This window comes from Rhinolophus ferrumequinum, chromosome 3, assembly GCF_004115265.2.
Source record: "Rhinolophus ferrumequinum isolate MPI-CBG mRhiFer1 chromosome 3, mRhiFer1_v1.p, whole genome shotgun sequence".
NCBI lineage: Eukaryota > Metazoa > Chordata > Mammalia > Chiroptera > Rhinolophidae > Rhinolophus > Rhinolophus ferrumequinum.
The window spans coordinates 6,910,767-6,929,551 of NC_046286.1; the positions used below are offsets into that span (position 1 = coordinate 6,910,767).

The window sequence follows — 18,785 nt, forward strand, 5'->3', positions numbered from 1 at the left end:
GAGTTCCCACCATTGTCCCACAGCCACCCCTGGGCAGGAAGCAAGAAATACACAAAGCAGGCAGGGGTACCCATTGCAAATCTGGCCAACATCAGCTGCATTACATCAGCTGGAGGAAGCGGTGGGGCCAAGAGGATTTAAAGCGCTGCTTAAGAGATGTCTGATACAGCATCCACACCTTGATCGTTCTGACATTTATATCTCCAGACTGGACCTCTCCCTTAAACTCTAGACTCATATATCCCCTGATTCCTCTCTATTGCCACCTGGTTTTCTACTCAAAACCTGAATATTTTATTATTATTATTATTAATTAATTAATTTATTTATTTATTTTTAAGGAGGGTGCAGCTCACAGTGGCCCATGCGGGGATCGAAACAGCAACCTTGGTGTCATCAGCACCACGCTCTCACAGACTAAGCTAATCGGCCACCCCAGAACCTGCATCTTATTTAATAGCAACTCCATCCTTCCAGATGTTCCTTCCTTCCAACCCAAAAACCTTGGAGACGTCCTTGAGTCTGATCCACGTACAATCCCTCAGTAAATTATGCTGGCTTTACCTTCAAAATATATCCAAAATCTGACCACTTCTAACCTCCTCTATTCCTTATCCCAGCCACACCACCAGCCCTCATCTGGATTGCTGCAATTACCTCCTAATTGGTCTTCCTGCTCACTCACTGGCTGATCCTATTACAGTCTATTCTCCACCAGCAGCTAGTGAGCCTTTTCAAATGTAAGTCAGATAATGTCACTCCTTGGCATTTCCTTTCCCCCTTCCCTGCTTTATATTTCTCCATAGCACTTATCACCATCTGACATCATTATACTTCACGTATTTACTTTGTCTATTGTCTCTTTCTACTAGAATGAGGACAAGGATTTGGGGCTATTTTATCCCCACTCCCTAGAAGAGTGCCTGGTGCATAGGGAGGACAATAAATGTTTGTAGACCAAAGATCCTCTGGTTTGAGCCCCTGCACTTTATAGGTGAGGAAACTGTAGCCCAGATATAACTGTACTAATTATATGGCACGGCCTTCTTGATATGCCTCTACCGGTGTTCTGATGACTGGTCTCCATTTTCAGCAACATTGTTAGTTGTTATTATGGATGTTGGCTGTCTAGCCAGTCTGAATGGTAGTTTGTAGTCAAGCTCAAATGCACCTCCATGAAATCACTAGAGAACAATTCAAGGCAATGGAAGCTTAAGTAATCCATGATCGCATGGTAGAAAGGGAGCAAGCAACAACTGAGGGAATTCAAGATGAGGGAGCGTCTCTGGGGTGTATTGAGAGAAGTGTGACATTGAGATCCCTGAAGGGGAATGTATTTCAGGTGTGGGCGCCACAAGAGTGAGGAGACAGTTACTGGCTGGGTGACTTGGGCAAGTTACTTAACCTCTCTGAATCTTGATTTCCTCATATACAAGATGAGGAAGATGATACCTACCACAATGAGTTGTGAGGATTCCACGAAATAACATGAAAAAGTGCTTAGTAGAGTGACACAAGCAATAAATAGTACTGGGGTTACAACCACGATTCTTCGATCAGATCATAGGAATATGAAGCAGGAAGTGCCTAGGCCAATCAGGATAAAGTTGTGTATGGCACAGAGGGTTGGACTGCGAAATGATAAAATGCAGTGGCCAGATAATGGAGGACACTACATGCCAAGCTGAAGTTTTGGCACTATGAAGTTACGAAAGGATCTTGACCAGGGGACACACAGAACACTCAGTGCCGATGGTTGAAGAGAACCCGAAGGCCGTACAACCAATGGGAGGGAACAGCCTACCATCACCCAGCACCTCCTCAGGTCCCTGCACATCTCCCCATCGCTGCTCTTTCCTTGTCCCATTGCAGTGACCTGTTTCAGGTCCCTGTATCTCCTGGAAGGTCCTTGAGGGCAGGGACCAGGCACAGTCATCCCATCAGAGCTTAGCACAGGCCTGGCACATAGTAGGGTTCCATGAGTGTTTGTTCTACTCTTAATAGCCTAGTAATAACCTAGAGTGACTGCTATGGCAATAATTCTAGTGGGTGATGATGAAACCCTGAGTGGGGTAGTAGCAGTGAGAATGGCAGGGCCAAATCTTACAAAACCTGGAGTGAGAGACAGCGACTGTTGCAGTAATTCTTTTTATGTAGAAAATCAAGAAGACGTGCAACCCAGGCTAAGAGGGAAGATATGGGTCTGAGTCCCAAGTTTGCTCCCGGCTCTGGGTCCTTGGGTAATTTTTAATCATTTTTAATCATTTTGTGGGCAAATGTGGTGCACATGTCAGGGATGGGGGCAGATAGTACATGAGGTAAGAGATGTGAATGCATGCTGAGCATTTCAAAGCTTTGAACCCAAGCTCTGCCACCCAACAGGTGGTTGAGCCTGGATATGTCATTTGGTCTCTCTGAGGCTCAGTTTTATCTAGAGACTGGGCATGATAATGCCTGCTCTACCTCTCAGGGTTGTTTGAAAAGATCAAATAGATTGTGGATATTCAAATGCTTTGGAAATTGTCTAGTGTTTTTAAAATGTAAAGCAGAGTTACTAATATGGTTGTGATTGTTTTCCCCATCCTATTCAATTCAATTCTTTATTTAAAATTTTGAGGGGAATGGCTTTGAAGGCTCAAGCTAGGTCACTTCACACTTATATAGGTTTTTTTCCTTCCTCTATTAAAAGGAGAAATGAAGATCTCAGGTGACTAGGTTTTCCAGCTTTAGGCAGAAATGAAGGGTGAGTGGTCGGTCTGCAGCTCCTGGGCAGCTGGGAGCAGCATGAAACCAGGAAGTCTGAGCCAGTTGATCTTCAGTCCTCCAACCCCCAGGTGAAGCTCCTGCCTCCTCAGAGATCTCCCCACTGCTGTTTTTGGGAGTCAACAACCACAAAGTGCCCCACTCCTCAACCAGAGATTAAAACTGAAGGTTGCCCATCTGAATATTAAATTGTAAATGACTGCAAAATGGGGGTCAGAGCAGAGATGAGAAAGACATTCTTTTAAAGAGACTCAGTGGCTGCAAAAGACTCCGTCGTACTAGACTGAAGGCATTTGAGCATCGTGGGGGCTGGGGTCAGGGTGCTCGTTAAAACTGCAAGCCCTCCCCGGGTGATTCCCATGCAGAACACAGATTAAAATTGTAAGGCATTCCTTAGAGAAAGGGTCAAAAGCAAGGAAGAGGTGGACTTACAAAGGTCAAGTTGACAGTGCAGATCCCAGCACTACGGAGGCATAGAGGAGGGGGTCTTAGCTCACAGACGTGGAATATTTAGGTCCCATGGGCAAGGTCATCCCTACTGTGGAGATGGTTGTGAGTCTCACTAACCAGCCTGATGCCCCTAAGCTTTCAAGTCACCTGGCCATTCCTTGCAATACACCTGTTCCCCACACACTACTCCAGTCACCACTTGGCTTCTGCTTATAAGACATAATGTGCAAACCAAGTTGGCGCAAAGATTCAGGTCCACCTGACAGAAATGTTTCTCTGTGTAATCTAAATAATCTGCACTCTTATTTTATATACTAATCAAACAAAATCAGATGAGGACCCACTTTTGGACGATGATAAATTAACCAGGGTGATAATTAGCCCTCTCCTGAGATCGCCCCACCAGCCAGCAGGCCTTTTCCAGCTAACCATCCCTCCTCTATCTTTGAATTCCTAGCTATCTCACATAATTTGACTCAGTTGTTCTTCTAGCATCACATTTCTCAATTTTGTGCTACCAGCTGGTAAGTTCTCTGAGGACAGCCAAGGTCTGTAACTAAAAACATACTTGCTGAAAGGATCAATCACCTGCCTTGAACTTAAACCCAGAAAGGAAAGGAAGTTCCTGCAATAAAAAGAAACCATGATTTCTTGTCTTGGAATATTTCACTGAGGTTTTGGTACTGAAAAAATAGGAAGCAAATTATATGTGGGTCAATAAGTGAATGGTGAAGCGAATTACAGTATATATATCTGAAAAATACTAATAATATACAGAGGATTCCGAAAGAATGTAGACACATTTTAAGAAAGGAAAAAACTATTAAAATTGTAATACTCAATATATACCGATAGCAAAAGATGAATACAAGTCACATCTGAATTCTGCAATTACAAGAGGTGCTCAAAGTGGTTACCATCAGCGTCCAGACATTTCTGATTATGGCGAACTACTGCTTGAGCAACGTTGACCGAAGCGTCCACTTGTATCGCTGCGCATGCCGTTTCAATTTCTTCCTGAAGTACCACCAGTGTAGCTGGTTTTCCATGGTACACCATATCCTTTAAGATCCCTCATAGGTAGAAGTCAAGGGATGTTAAGTCAGAAGAACATTCTCGAATTTCAAATACCACTTCAAAATGGTCTTGAGCTCCTCAAAACACAACTGTGCCTCTGCCATTTTCTTTGACTGTCCTGCCTATTGCATGGTGACGCTAGCATTCATTTGATTAACGCCATCATTTGAGCGAATGCCGTACTACACATTGCTACCGTAATTCAATTCAACTTCGAAAAGTCATACATAGATAACATCTCTTAAAATGTGTATACATTTTTTGGCACCCCCGGTATATTCTGTGACAGTTGGGGTCCCAGCAGAAAATAGATGGCACAATCAAAATTGGGAAATTTGAAGACAGTTTGATAAAGGGGCCATTTACAAAGGTGTGGACAGAGTTTAGAAAAAGCATCCGAGCAGAGGGAAGTTGTTTCCACCTCCAGTCAAGGCCTGAAGACATAAGTGGGGCCCTACTGGGACATGGACGAGAACACCTGGAGAGGGCCCCCAGACAGGAGCTATGAACTTTGATGGAGGGACTCAGCAGGTCTTCAGTGAGCTGGAAGGGAGGGAGGAAAGAAAGACATATCCCTCAAACCCAACCAAAAGGCAGAGGAGGGCAAAGGGGCACAGAGCAGCCTCCTGGAGCACAGAGTAGGTGAAGGCAGTTGGTGAGAGAATCTGCAGGGGCAAACAGAAGACAGCCAGCACTATGAATTTACTGGGGCGGAGCGGGGGGTGGGGGGTGGGCAGGGCACAAAATTGTAGGTGCACTACAGAGATGTTAAAATATATATCCATTTGAAAACAAAGATCGATGGGAAATCCCCCCAAAAGGCAGTTACTACTGCATGAAGATGCTGGGGAGTGGATTGGGGATTTGGGTGAGATGCAGAGCTATTGGCTTTCAATTATTGATGACGTGGCTATGTTGTTTTTCTAATAAAACATAATCAGTGAAGCAAGCGGAGAAAAAGTGGTGGGGGCGGGGGGAGCAGCCTGTCTTTTCTCCCCTTACTCCAACGCAGCCCCTTGAGGGCCTTGTGGTATCCTTCCAATGGCTTCATTGGACAAACGGGAGAAATGACTTGTTCAAAGTCATAAAGCAGGTTAGTGGCAAGTGGAGGAAATCTGGATCACTCCGTCCTCACACTCGCAGGTTTCCAAACTGCCCTTAACTCTCCATCCATCTCCACACCACCCCTGCCTCCCTTTCCCCCCTCACTTCACCCCCTTCCTTCCCTGTTTTTCTTCTGCTGCCAATCCTAGAATTACCCCATCTGAAGCCTCTAAACAGCCTCACACCCTTAATCTCACAGTCTGAATGATAAATCCTGCAGGAAGGCTCATTCCATTCAAGCCCTTCACACTCTCCTTTGAGTAGCTGGGTGGTCTCTTCCGCTGAAACAGGGGCTGCTTGCCCTTCCTTCCACTTAGCATTCCCCCAGGAGTCGAGGACTTCCTGGGAGCCAGCCATTCGCCTCCCAAACAATATCCAGATACCGCACGGCCCTCCCAACCGCCTTTCAGGGCCAGACCATAAAATAAAGCCGCGTGGGCCTTGCACCCCTGGACGGAATCCTTTGTCTGGATTGGAAACAGCCTGAAAAGATGAAAGGGCCTCCACTCTGACCTCTTCACCTCTTGTTATCTTGTGCCCACTCCCCTTAGCCTCTCTGAAGCAGACAGCAGCATTTTCCCATGGTCACTGGGGCTAACGACGTCTTAACAGCTAGCGGAGAAAGGAATGTGAGGAATGCACCTGCCTGTGGGGTGATTATTTTCATCAAGGACAGGCTGAAATGGATAATGAGGTCAAAAACAAACGCCATCTCTTTCTCAAAGGACTCTAAAGAGAGGCTATTAGATATAGTTCATTAGTTGGGGGGGGGTGGTAGAGAGCTACTTTTTAGACTGCAAGCTTGAAGAGAGATGCAGGCATTTTGCCAAGTTTAGATTTTCCTCCAAGTCAGCAGGGGGCTAAGTTTAGACTCAGATTCAAGCTTTTATATATCTGAGTTTCATTCAGGTACAGACAACAAGTGACATCCTGGACTCAAAGAAGAGATTTGCAAGAGAACCTGTTATAACTATACAAGTGGGGTCCACCATTAAAAACCTAATATCCAGAAATCAAACTTGGAAACTGATAAACCAGAGTTTATATATAAAAATATATTTATCATGTGTTAGTGTCTTTATAAAATGTCCCGTTTGGTATCCCTACCCTTCATCCCTAGGTTTTACCCTAACTTGCAAACTGGAATCTCTGCTTCTAAACCCTTTCCCTTAATGCCTCCTGCATCCAACACAGGTTCATCTTAAACTCAATGTACCCCTGCCCTATTCAAAAACCTCACTGATCACCAAGGTGGAAGGTGAAAAGGTGTGTGCTCCCATAGTGCCCGGGCAGAATAAACACTCCTTTCCCTTCCCTTTTTTTTATATCTCCATAAAATGAAGTCCAAACTCTCTAAATGGCATTTGAAGCTCTGCGAAATCTGAACCTAATTAATTTCCAATCCGTAACATCACCCATTGCACACACACCCCACACGTATATGTAAAAGACCACTTTCCAATAACGTCAACTTGGCTAACCTGGTCCCAAGGCAAATGCTTCCGGCAGTAGCAGTGGTACAATAAGCTCTGCTGAGTATGTTTTGGTTCTTCTTTGGGTTTAATTTTCTCATGGAAAAAAACCCAAACAAACAGAACTTCAGGCTTGGTTCAATTTATGCAGATTCACTTGCTGGAACACTATGGGGGGATAGAGAAGGCCAAAGCCGAATGGCTGACCTCCCAGCGTGCCCTATCAGACAGGAAGGGGCTTGGACGTACACACACACACACACACACACACACACACACACACACACACACGAGAAAAAGCACACCCCTCAAAACACAAAAACAAGCATCCACAAAACAAAGGGAAAAGAACAAACCGGGAAGATAGAGTGCAGTGATTAAGAGCATAAGTGCTTCCTAACCTTGGCTAGTATCCTAACTTCTCTCTAAGTTTCAGTTTCCTCACCAGTAAAATAGCGTTAATAATACCTACCTCTTCCGGTTGTTGTATATTTAAAAAGATGTCAGTAAAGCACTAAGCAGACTGCCTGGCACTAGTAAGTTCTATCAATGTTAGCTTTGATGAGGATGGTGATCTAGACTGATACCAGCAAAAGTTGTTGTTTGCGTAAAAAGACATACTGGCTCTCTGTGGAACACGCTAGACTCCAAGTGCCCGGATTAAGCTGCGCTCACTCTAGGTCTGGAATGTGCTTTCCTCTCCTCTTATCTCAGGACTCCGCTCAGAAGGCCGCCCTCCCAGGGAGGCCTTCCCAAACCAGCCCCTAACCCCCAGCCCAGCAGAACAAATTCCTCATTCCATTAAGGAACCATGGTTCTAGGACAGCATGTTCATGCCCTATAATAATGGCTTGCATATGTTAGTCTCCAGTGTTAGAATATTAACTTCTTGAGTATTCATTTTGGAATTCCCAGCATCCAACACAGTCCCAGATCTAACACGCCCGTGCGCATGCTCAATAATTGTTTAAGGGAAGGGATGAACAAGGAATGAACAAAGGAAAGGCTGGGCCCTGAGGGAACCTGCATGGTTTTACACCAAATCCCATCCACCTAACCTCTCAGCCCTCAGACTTTTGCCCACACTTGTTTGAGAAGAGTCACAACTCCCGGTGGGTTCCTGGAATCTTACAGGGTGTTACTGCATTTTCAGCTGCTGCCTCCATCCCACCTTGTGTGACCTGCTGACCAGCTGGAGATGCCACAAGGAACATGACTCAGGGTGGCAGAAAGATAGTTTAGTACCAGAACTACAGGATTCAGTAAATGTCTGCAAATGGCTCTGTGTAACGTAGTTTATCAAGACTAACAACTTAGTGGGTTTACATTCTCTTTAGCTCCTAGGATGCTCAGAGGAACAAAATGATAACTGATTCCTTTGAATTTTTGTCCAGTAGTCATGAAAGACACCAGTGATCCTGATTCTTCTCCCTACGCTGAGCCTCAGTCCTGAGTATTCATAATGACAGAAGGGCGTCAAAGTCTGTGGTGATGGAATACGACAAAGATATTGGGTCCTCACAGGATACTGGGTGCTCAGTCACGTGACCACCTGTGACACCCAAGTGAACTGACGGGCCACAGGGAGAGCTTCAGGGCCTCCAGACAGGTAATGCAGGGGATAACGAGAGAGGTAGTGTAGGAAATGAAGCCTGGTCTCCCGTCAGATTTGAGTCACTTTAGGGATTCACCACTTACTAGCTATGGTTATATGCGAGTACGTAAACATCTGCATTATGGGAGGATAACCTAAATCAGAGGATGAAAGTAGGAGAATTAGGTGGGACAATGAAACCTATTGTGAACCAAAAAAGGGGTTTCTATGGAAAGTAACCTCACAGGGTGATCTGATCATAAATTCCTAACAGGGCAGGTCACACCCCAGGCATATAGCTTTTGTAGTAAAAGGTTAGTCTTTGCCTTAAGCAAGCCTTGTCCATTGTTCTCGTGCATCTAGGTTAACTCACCTTTGAAATACCAGAAGTAATACCCCTTGAAGGAGGTATTAACCCTCAAGAGAGCACATAATCTTGTTAACTATTCTGTAATCCAATCCCCGCCTTGCTTTCTCCCACCTCCAAACCGTAATATTCCTTATGTTGCCTCCTTAATTTCAAAGGCATAAAAAAAGCTACGAAACTTATTCTCGGGAGCATTTGAGATCTTGCTCCCTGGCACATGTCACTTTGGCTCAAATAAACTCTTAAATAAAAATTTTCTACAGGCTTGGATGTTTCTCACATTGACAATATGTAGTACCCTGCACATAGTCAGTGATTCCTCAATAAAGGTAGTAGAAAGCTATAGATGTATGAGTAAGCTGGAGTAATACTGGCCCAGAAAATAAGCAGAAATTAAGGAACGTGTACGAGGTCTGAGAATTAAGTTCGTGAACTTGTTGCAACAATGTTGCTAACCTTTTTTGACATCAGAGGGATTATTCATTATGAATTTGTGCCAACTGGACAATTGGTTAACCAAGTTTACTACTTGGAAGTGCTGAAAAGTCTGCATGAAAAAGTTAGATGACCTTAACTTTTCGCCAACAATTCATGGCTCTTGCATCACGACACTGCACCAGCTCACACGGCACTGTCTGTGAGGGAGTTTTCAGCCAATAAGCAAATAACTGTATTGGAACACCCTCCCTACTCACCTAATCTGGTCCCCAGTGACTTCTTTCTTTACCCGAAGATAAAATATTGAAAGGAAGACATTTTGATGACATTCAGGACTTCAAGGGTAATATGACGACAGCTCTGATGGCCATTCCAGAAAAAGAGTTCCAAAATTGCTTTGAAGGGTGGACTAGGCACTGACGTCGGTGCATCGTTTCCCAAGGGGAGTACTTCGAAGGTGACCGTAGTGATATTCAGCAATGAGGTATGTAGCACTTTTTCTAGGATGAGTTCACAAACTTAATTGTTGACCTCATATGTCTGTGGGTTGGGAAGGAAGGGAAAAGAGGAATATGGGTAGCTGCTCAGAGATAAATGTTGGTTTCCAAAGGCAAGGGGAGGGGCAGGGACTGAAGTGAAGAGATGGGTAGCAAAAGTAATGAAATCATCTGTCTCGAAGTTTGAGAGTCATCTGTTCATCTAACGCCCAGCCTTCATAGCCGTGCTCCTGCCTTGCCCAGGGCCCTGCCCCACTAGATCCACTAGGATCCTCGGGGAACTTAGGAGAGTCACTCAATTACGATTTCATATTTTAAGATCTGGAGAAAAAACTTTGACATCATTAAATTCCACCGTGTCATTTCATCAGTGAAGCAACTGAAGCCCCAGAGAGAAACTTGCCCAATCTTATCATTCTAGTCCTGCCTCTGCCACTAATGTGCTGTGAGACCTTGGGCAAGTCACTTCTTTCTGAGCCTGCAGTTTCCTCCTCTATAAAATAAAGGGCTTGCAGTATTTAAAGATCTAAGTTCCCTTCAACTCTGACCGTTGCTGTATTAAAGTAATGGTTTCTTCTACCCCTCTGAAGTTTAGACATTAGATTCCTCAACACACACATGCACTTGTCTCACACAAAAGTTAAGAAAAAAGGGCGGAGGGGTAGCTCAGTTGGTTAGAGCGTGAACTCTGGGCAACAGGGCTGCCGGTTCGATTCCCACATGGGCCAGCGAGCTGCGCCCTCCGCAACTAACTAGAATGAGGTCAATGAGCTGCCGCTCAGCTCCTGGGTGGCTCAGTTGGTTGGAGTGCGGGCTCTCAACCATGAGGTAGCTTGTTCGCCTCCTCCACTCCCGCAAGGGACGGTGGGCTGCGCCCCCTGCAACTAACAACTGGCAACTGGACCTGGAGCTGAGCTGCGTCCTCCACAACTAAGATTGAAAGGACAACAACTTGACTTGGAAAAAGTCCTGGAAGTACACACTGTTTCCCAATAAAGTCCTGGAAAAAAAAATAAGAAAAAATATGTTTGGGTAACTCTCAAGCTCACTTAATTTTAAGCGAGTGCGAGTCTTCACCAGGGATAAGGACAAGAGAGGGTGGTCATGCAGAACTGCCAGGGGAGACGCGGCTCCTGGGCGCCTGCCCGGCGTGCCCAGTCTGTGATCCCCTCACGTCACTGCAGGGCTCCTCAGAGCTGGCAGCCCTGCGGGGATAAGTAAGGCCAGCGATCGCACCTTACATGGCCATCCCCGAGGCCTCCCGGAATCCCTGGGATTACGCAGACTTCTGGAAGACTTGGAGCAAGTGCACGTCACCTGCTGCCGCCACAAGTGTGCCTGGGCTTCTGCAGCCTCTGTCTTGTGACTGAGGAATTTGTAAATGGAAGCTCTGAACTCACACAGAAGAAAATGTCTCCCTGATGTCACACAGTTGCTGCCAATTCATCAGCTCAAGCTAAAGGTCAGAGAGGGGGAAGCCACTGCTGTAGGGTCCTGCGGCTGCTCCCTCCGTTGGGGCTTCCCTTCCAGCAGGCTGCGCGCCAGCCACCCGGGCCAGCCGTGGAAGCCAAGCCCAGGGCTGTTTGCATTTCCAGGGCACGCACAGAGGCTGTCCTAACACCACTTAGCTGCGTCTGCCCTTCCCTTTGCACATTAACCAATTCATCCTTCCAGACCTCTCCTGCCACCACCGCTCTCTTCCACAGTCAGGGAGTACCTTGGAACCTTGATACAATGCTGTCCTGAGGGTCCTTCCCTGGGGTCACTTCAGGGATAAAACCAAATTGCATAGGGTTTCTTTTGGTATTTTAATAACTAAATGCACTGGTCAGAGAGCAGACTACAAGTGTGCTGCTTAGGGGGACAGCCTGCTTCCCCTGCTTTCTAGTAGTGTGATATTTGTGCGCGATTTAACCTCTCTGAGCCTGCCTCCTGACCTGGAAGGTGAGGATAATAAGAATGCTCACCTCACAGTGGTTTCCTGAGGATTCAGAGGGAAGCACCGGTACAGAGCGTGGCACGTCGTAAGTACTCCAGAAATGCCAGCTTGGAACCAACACTCACAGCTATAACCGGACAAGTTACTTAATCCCTGAGTCTTAATTTCCTCATCTGTCCAACGGGGGTCGTAGGCATATGTAATTGACAGGTCCCTGGGAGGACTCAGTGAGAATGAATGTAGATCAATTAACACATCACCTAGCACTGAAAAAATAAATGGTAGCTGCCGGGACTATCACCTTCATCAATCAAACTGTGATCTGGAGGGAAGGTCCTATGTATTCCTTATAAAACACCTTCTCAAAGCCTGACAGAGCGCTTGGCCCCCTACAATCGTAATACAGAGTTAAAAATGAGAATAAAAAACACGTCTATGGTCAAACGTGGACACAGGGAAAAAAATTTAATTAGTGTTAGAGTTTTTCCCTCTTTGGGGGATTGTTTTCAATCCTGGCCTAAGTTTCCAGGGAGAAGGAGATAAGAGAAAAAGTTACATGGGTAAGAGAGGATTAACTGCCGTGACAGCAAGGAGACAGTAAATGGAAAATGAAGTGACGTCAAGGATGAGGAGGAGGCTGAAATAACTGAGTAATGAGAGAGCAGTGGATTTCTCTAGAATTCAAAGAGCCCCAGACTAGTTCTCTACTTCAGATGTAAAGAACAGACCTGGAACTACGACAACAACGGCCACCACCTGGTCAGAGTGGCTCCCTGCGCCCGCCCGCCGGGTGCTGCTGGTGGGTCTCCCTCTTGGACACCCGTGAAGCCCCCACACTCGGACTTCTGCAGTCAGTGGCTGACTGGAGGCTGCTCCTCACCCACCCTGCTGTCTGCCCTGCCTCTCCTTCCCCCCTGGTGCTCCCCATCCTGCACTTCTGGGCACAGGGAAGTTCTAGATGAAGCTCTGATAAGGGTAAAGGTGAGGTTTCTCTTCTGGGTTCCTCTCATTCCCTGCTCTCCCCCAAACAGGTGAGCCCTGGCAGGAAACACCTCATTCACAGGGTGTACTCCTCCTTAGCCTCTCCTGACCAGCCTTTCTCTTTCCCTTAAGACAAAGGTGTACAAGGATCCCAGTTTTCTCTTTCTGGGTGGCATTACTATTTTAATGACAAGATTAGAGATTTGACATAAATATATTCTGTAAACATTTCCTGAGCCTACCTAATTGCCAGGCACTATCCTTGGCCCTTCCACTTTCTCCTGAGGGCTGAGGCATCAGTTTCCCAGATGCTTCAGATAGGAAATCTTGGACAATCCCAGTGCTTGACTCTCCACACCCTCTTGCCCTTCAAATCCAGGCAACGGCCAAGTGTGGTGAGATGTTTCTTCTGCCTTCCATACATGCTTCTCCCTTTCTGTTGCCACTGGCACCTCGCCTCTGCCCTCTCTTGTCTGTCACTTGTCCCTTATTCACAAGAGCCCCTGCCTCCTGCCTTACCTATCCTGTACAACCACCTCATCTGCTTAAAAGCCCCCTTCATCACATCATCCCCCCCACAGCTTCCAACCTTTCAATGGTTTCCCCCCATATTTCATTCAAGGTCCTGCATAGCCCGGCCCTAACTCTCTGGAGAAGGATATATTCATAGAGCCTGCTTTACCCATGAAAGGGATTTCGAGGAGGGAAGGAAGAGGGGGTTCCAGGGTACCCATCTGACCAGAAGTCTTTGCATACAGAAGGCCCTGGTGTGATGTGGCTGGGACAAAAATCTGAATCATAGTCAATGAGGGCAGCCAAATTCCTATCTGGGAAATCAGGGCAGTCTGAAGGGTGAGGACAAGCTGTAAACAGAATGAGTAATGAAGTCAGAAGCTGGTGGGGACCAGATCATGTCTAGATGCAGTTCAAGGAAACGGAAATGGTACAGGACTGAGGTTGTGAATTGAATTATAAGAAGGTATTAGAGACCTGCTATGCTGCTCTAATAGGAATGGGAGTGGAAGGAGCAGCCCGTGAAATCTCCCTTTCTTCTGGCTTTGCTCTTTTGTTTTTCATGTCCATGTAATGCCCTGTCTTCCCTGCTACCCATGGTTTCCCACCCTTCACATGGCCCCAGCACGGCTGAATGACTTGTCCCAGGTTGCAAGGTGGTGTCCCCAACTCCCACCTAATAGAGGACATGCTAGGGAGGCGAGCTCAAGTCATGTTGATGGGCTGGCCAATGACTTCACAGCTCCATGTCTCAGATTCCTCATTTGTAAAGTGAGGATCATAATTACACTATTTCATAACAGGGTTATATAATAATAACTCTACTACGAGGATTAGCCAAGCAAATATTTGTAAAATGCTTAGAACAGTGCTTGGCACATAGTAAATGCTGCATAAGTGTTAGTTAAATAAAAATAAGGTGCCCAGCTGGTATACAGGGCCAGTACTCCACGTCAGTTCTAATTTTAACATTCAAGTCCTTAGATCCTCCACCACGAAGGTCAGGAGCAGGTTATGATAGCCTAAGCTGACTACAGGACTTTCAAAAATTAATTTTCATTTCAACTAAGAATAGAAAAACATGCTGTTGACTTATTTTACTTGGGCACACAGGAAATATCATTTGGGTTACTACCTTTACCTGCTCTTAGGAAACCACTAAGAAGTCCAGAAGGACCAGTTCAAATAATAGTACCCCTCCCAAATTTATTAGACCTTGCCAAAAAAAAAAAAAAAAAAAGGTCACACTTAGAAAATATGAGTGTTAAGAAGGAACAGCATGGGTTAGGGAAGCTCGGTTGAGTCTGGCAAGGTTCAAGGCTACAGCTTTCATCGGGAAGGTAGCCGAGAGCAGATAATGCAAAAAGGAGGACATATAATAATATTTATTTTTTGCAAACTGTTGGGGGGAGGGCATTGGGAAAGGAGAGGGAGAATATGAGTGTATGGTTTGTAAAATGATAAAAAATGGACAGTGTATTGTAGCTCAGTAGCAATTCAAAGGCGATAGTGCAAGTCTGTTTGCTCTAGCAATCTATCAAACAGAAATCTTTATTAACTGAACCTCTCACGCGACTACAATATGGTACTAATAGATGTTCGAAAATGATGGCCCTGATAGACTGTAAAATCTTAAACAGCTTTCTAAAACAGGGAGAAAAAAAACAAAAAAAAAGATTAAGTGAAGCTTGGTATGGTTTGTGACAAGCGTATTTGATTGTATTCTAATTTTTTGAAAACAAGCAATATTTTTGTCATCTGTAGTATGTGGTGATTTATATGCCATCTAATAACTTTCTATCCATCATAATATTAGAACAATACATTGCCTGATTATGGTTGGTATCAAGGTTTAATAAATACACTTTTTCTCTAAACATGCTTTTCCACCCCCTATGCTTTAAGGCCTGTCTCTCTGCGAGAGCAGGATTTTATTTTTGGTCCCGATTTGACCCGATGGTCTTCCACGGTTTTTATTCTTCCCTAAAAAAGAGGGCATCACTGGCCTTAGGAATCACTTACCCTGCCTCACACAAGTTCCATTCACACTCGGGGTGGAGGTTCTGAGGTGGGTGTTTTCTTTTTCATAACAGACAACAAGGAAGGATACCTGTCTGGGTAGAATTTTAAAAATAAACACATCTCTTGGGAGGAAAGGTCCTCCCAAGAGCAGGGCCAGCGACAATTGTGTGGTGTGGAGCACGTGGCTTAATCAGAACAGAAACGGAGCCTGCCAGGACTGCCCTGGGGACGCCGGAGACACAAAGCAGAATTTGGATTGTGCCTGCAGGGTCCGGGATCCCTCATCCACATAGGAGGTCCACCCGCCTTTTCTAATTACCTTCCCATTCCTTTCCCTCCCCTTCTCAGCCCGCAGTTCAGGGCTCTGCATACCACAGGGGTCAGACAGAAAATAAAATCCATACATGGACTCCATCTTCGGGTCACAGAATTTGGTTAACAACTCAGACTGAAGATGGCCCCACTCCCACCTCCCTTCCCCACCACGAAATGTCTGCTTGTAAACACCAGTCACTTAGTAACACCCTCCATCGGTCCCCTTTGGGCTATTATTCATCACGGACTAACCTTAAACCAACTTTATCTTCACAGGCCTCCCCCCAGAAGAGAGGAAATTCCACAGCTCTGACGTGATGTGAAACGTGATCTGCACGCCCCAACACTCTTTCTTTCTCACTCTCCCCAGGCAGTTCCCAAACTAGGTTTCCCTGGCCCCTCTCAGAGGCCTTCTCCCATCCCTCTCCACACTGCCCCCCTCCTTCATTCCCTCTCCATTTTACACACTGTAACCTGATAGGCTGGAAATGCAGCTTCTTTCATCTTCCATTTCCCACATCCTGAAAATCTGAAGAGAAGGAGCCCACCCAGATAAAGGAATTCCAAGTATGTGTACCCCCCACCCCCTTTAGCTTCATTCACAAAGCAGATTACTAATGACCCGAGGCTCCAGGGAGGCCCTACTCCCCTCCTACCCTCTCACCCCTGCCTCCAAAGAGTTTTTACTCATTCCACGTCCTTACTCCTCACTGGCACAAAAGCCTAAGTCCACACGCCCAGAACCAAAAATTAACTTTTCCTTGGACTCTGATCCTAAGAAATGCTTTCAAACTTCACTCTGATTGGGACTGGAAAGTCTAGAAGATTCGGTTTACCATTCTTCTGTGCCCTCGTTAGCATTTCTAGATAAGAGGGCTCAGGGAAAATGTGTTGTTGGATGAGAGGGAAGAGAGATAAATGTAACATGTGATGTTTCAAAGAGACCCGCTCATGGCTTTGGGAAAGAGCATAGGCCATTCTAACACAGAAACATTTCTCTCCAACAGAAATTGTTTTGAGACCAGAGGAAAAGATGCTTATTTGAGGGTATAGGTAGAGAAGGGTGGCGGGGGGTGCCTATACGACTGTGTGTTTGTGGAGAGAGGTTCTGGTAACATTTTTGTTAATTTTAGTTGAAATACCCTATTGCAGTTCTTCAGTACCTGGAAATTAACAATTACAAAATGTGCTTCTGGTCGGTTCTTGAGTCACCCTGTCCTGAGTTCTGTCGCTGACAGGGAAACTGAGGGCAAGGACAGCTTCTCTGACCCCAACGCCCAAGCATCCCCTTCCATTAAGGGTGATAAACTATCTTATCCATCCTTCAGGAGGGTGTGAAAGCTGCTTTGAATCTGTACCAGCTCTGAGATAACCAGTTCCCTGAGTGCACTAGTCACGGCATGAAACAGGATTTCTTGTATGAAGAAGTGCTCCCCATCCTGATACTGAGGAGTATATTTAATAGATTACTAATCCATATTGTTCTTGCAAACCAGGATACTTAGCTGACTTGTTGAACGCACTAGCATTGGACCAAAACTATGCTCAACTCTGGGCGCATGTTAATGCACTGGGTCATACTACCGTGTTTCCCCAAAAATAAGACCTAGCCAGACAATCAGCTTTAATGCATCTTTTAGAGCAAAAATTAATGTAAGACCCGGTCTTATTTTACTATAAGACCGGGTCTTATATAATGTAAGACCCAGTATAATATAATATAATATAATATAATATAATATAATATAATATAATGTAAATAACATAATATAATATAATAAATATATAATGTAATACTGGCTATAATATAATATAATACCAGGTCTTATATTAATTTTTGCTCCAAAAGACGCATTAGAGCTGATTGTCTGGCTAGGTCTTATTTTCGGGGAAACACGGTATTGCCCAAGAAGTCTCATGGAATTCCAAGAAGAATTCAAAAGACTTGACCTGGAAGATGCAGTAGTGGTGATAAGAAATAAGACTGTGGGAAAACGGCCACACGGCAGCTCCACAGGTCATCCCAATGGTGTTGAGAAGTCTGTCTACTGCAGCTCAGCTCCAGGACTGGCCGCAGTCTGCGGTCCTCATGGGAGTGAGTGCAGCCTGCTCTCGGTTGCCCCCTGGTAATGGGCTCCTCCAAAGCTCCTCATCCTTAGACAAAAGCCCCACAAAGTGTTGGCTTTCATGACTGCAACTTGGAACAGGTATTCTCTCTGGGCCTCAGTTTCCTCACCTGTAAAATACTAACTAACCCTCGCTGAAAACTGTGATCCCGAGACTGGCGGCAAGGCTTCACTTGGGAGCCAGCCGGAAACGCAGCATTTCAGGTCCCACAGCCCAGCCTCCTGCGTAGGAACAGGACCCCCAGGCGACTCTTGTGCACATTCCAAATGGAGAGGCTCTGGCCCAGATTCGGGATCTCTAGTCCTCTTTTGAGTTCTGAAATTGGCTGATCTCATTAAGTGGTTTCCAAGGAAATTTTTCTTCTCTGATAAATGGTTTTCCTTCTTTCTTCCGCCTCCAGTCTTGGCACATTCTCTCTCCCCTGCCAAGGAACTCAAGTTTCAGTAGACCTCGGATTTGCATGAGGAACTTGTTTAAAATACTGAACCCAGGACGGCCCGTTGGCTCAGGTGGTTGGAGCGCGGTGCTCCTAACGCCGAGGTTGCCGGTTCGATTCCCACATGGGCCAGTGAGCTGCGTCCTCTACAGCTAAGATTGTGAACAACTGCTCTCCCTGGAGCTGGGCTGCCGTGAGCAGCCAGAGGTCGGCGTGAGTGGCCGGCAGCCAGCATGAGCTGCTGTGGGCGGCCGACCAACGACTGGTGACAGACTGCCTCAGCCTGGCGGAGCGCAAGGCTCATAATATGAGCATGGGCCAGGGGGCTGTGTGCTACACAACTAGACTGAGAAACAACGCTTGAACTGGAGTGGGGGGAGAGGTGTCATACAGGGACTCAGTTCCCGCTCCCCGCACAAGAACGCAGGATATGCCCCAAAAGGAATACCAGCAAAGCCATGGATACGGGGTTCATACCACTACATTCTTGATGGAGGCTGGTTGAGACACAAAAGCAAACATCAGCCAGTACCCCAACAAGGGGTCTTCCTGCGCCCCAGTCTCGCTGGTGGCCGGGCGAGACACAGGAAGTAGGATCCACATGATCCGCAATCTGCCATCCGTGCTTGCTAACCCCACTTGTTAGCCGCAATCCGCAGTATGCTTCTCTGCCAACCAACCAACCCCACT

The 18,785-nt window shown here is 46.0% G+C and overlaps 1 non-coding gene across 1 annotated transcript; it reads left to right on the forward strand.

Moving 5' to 3' along the window:
* The first annotated feature begins 18,153 nt into the window (after positions 1-18,153).
* TRNAR-CCU (transfer RNA arginine (anticodon CCU)) lies at positions 18,154-18,227 on the forward strand. The gene has a single exon. It is a non-coding gene; the product is annotated as a tRNA-Arg (tRNA).
* Positions 18,228-18,785: the final 558 nt, after the last annotated feature.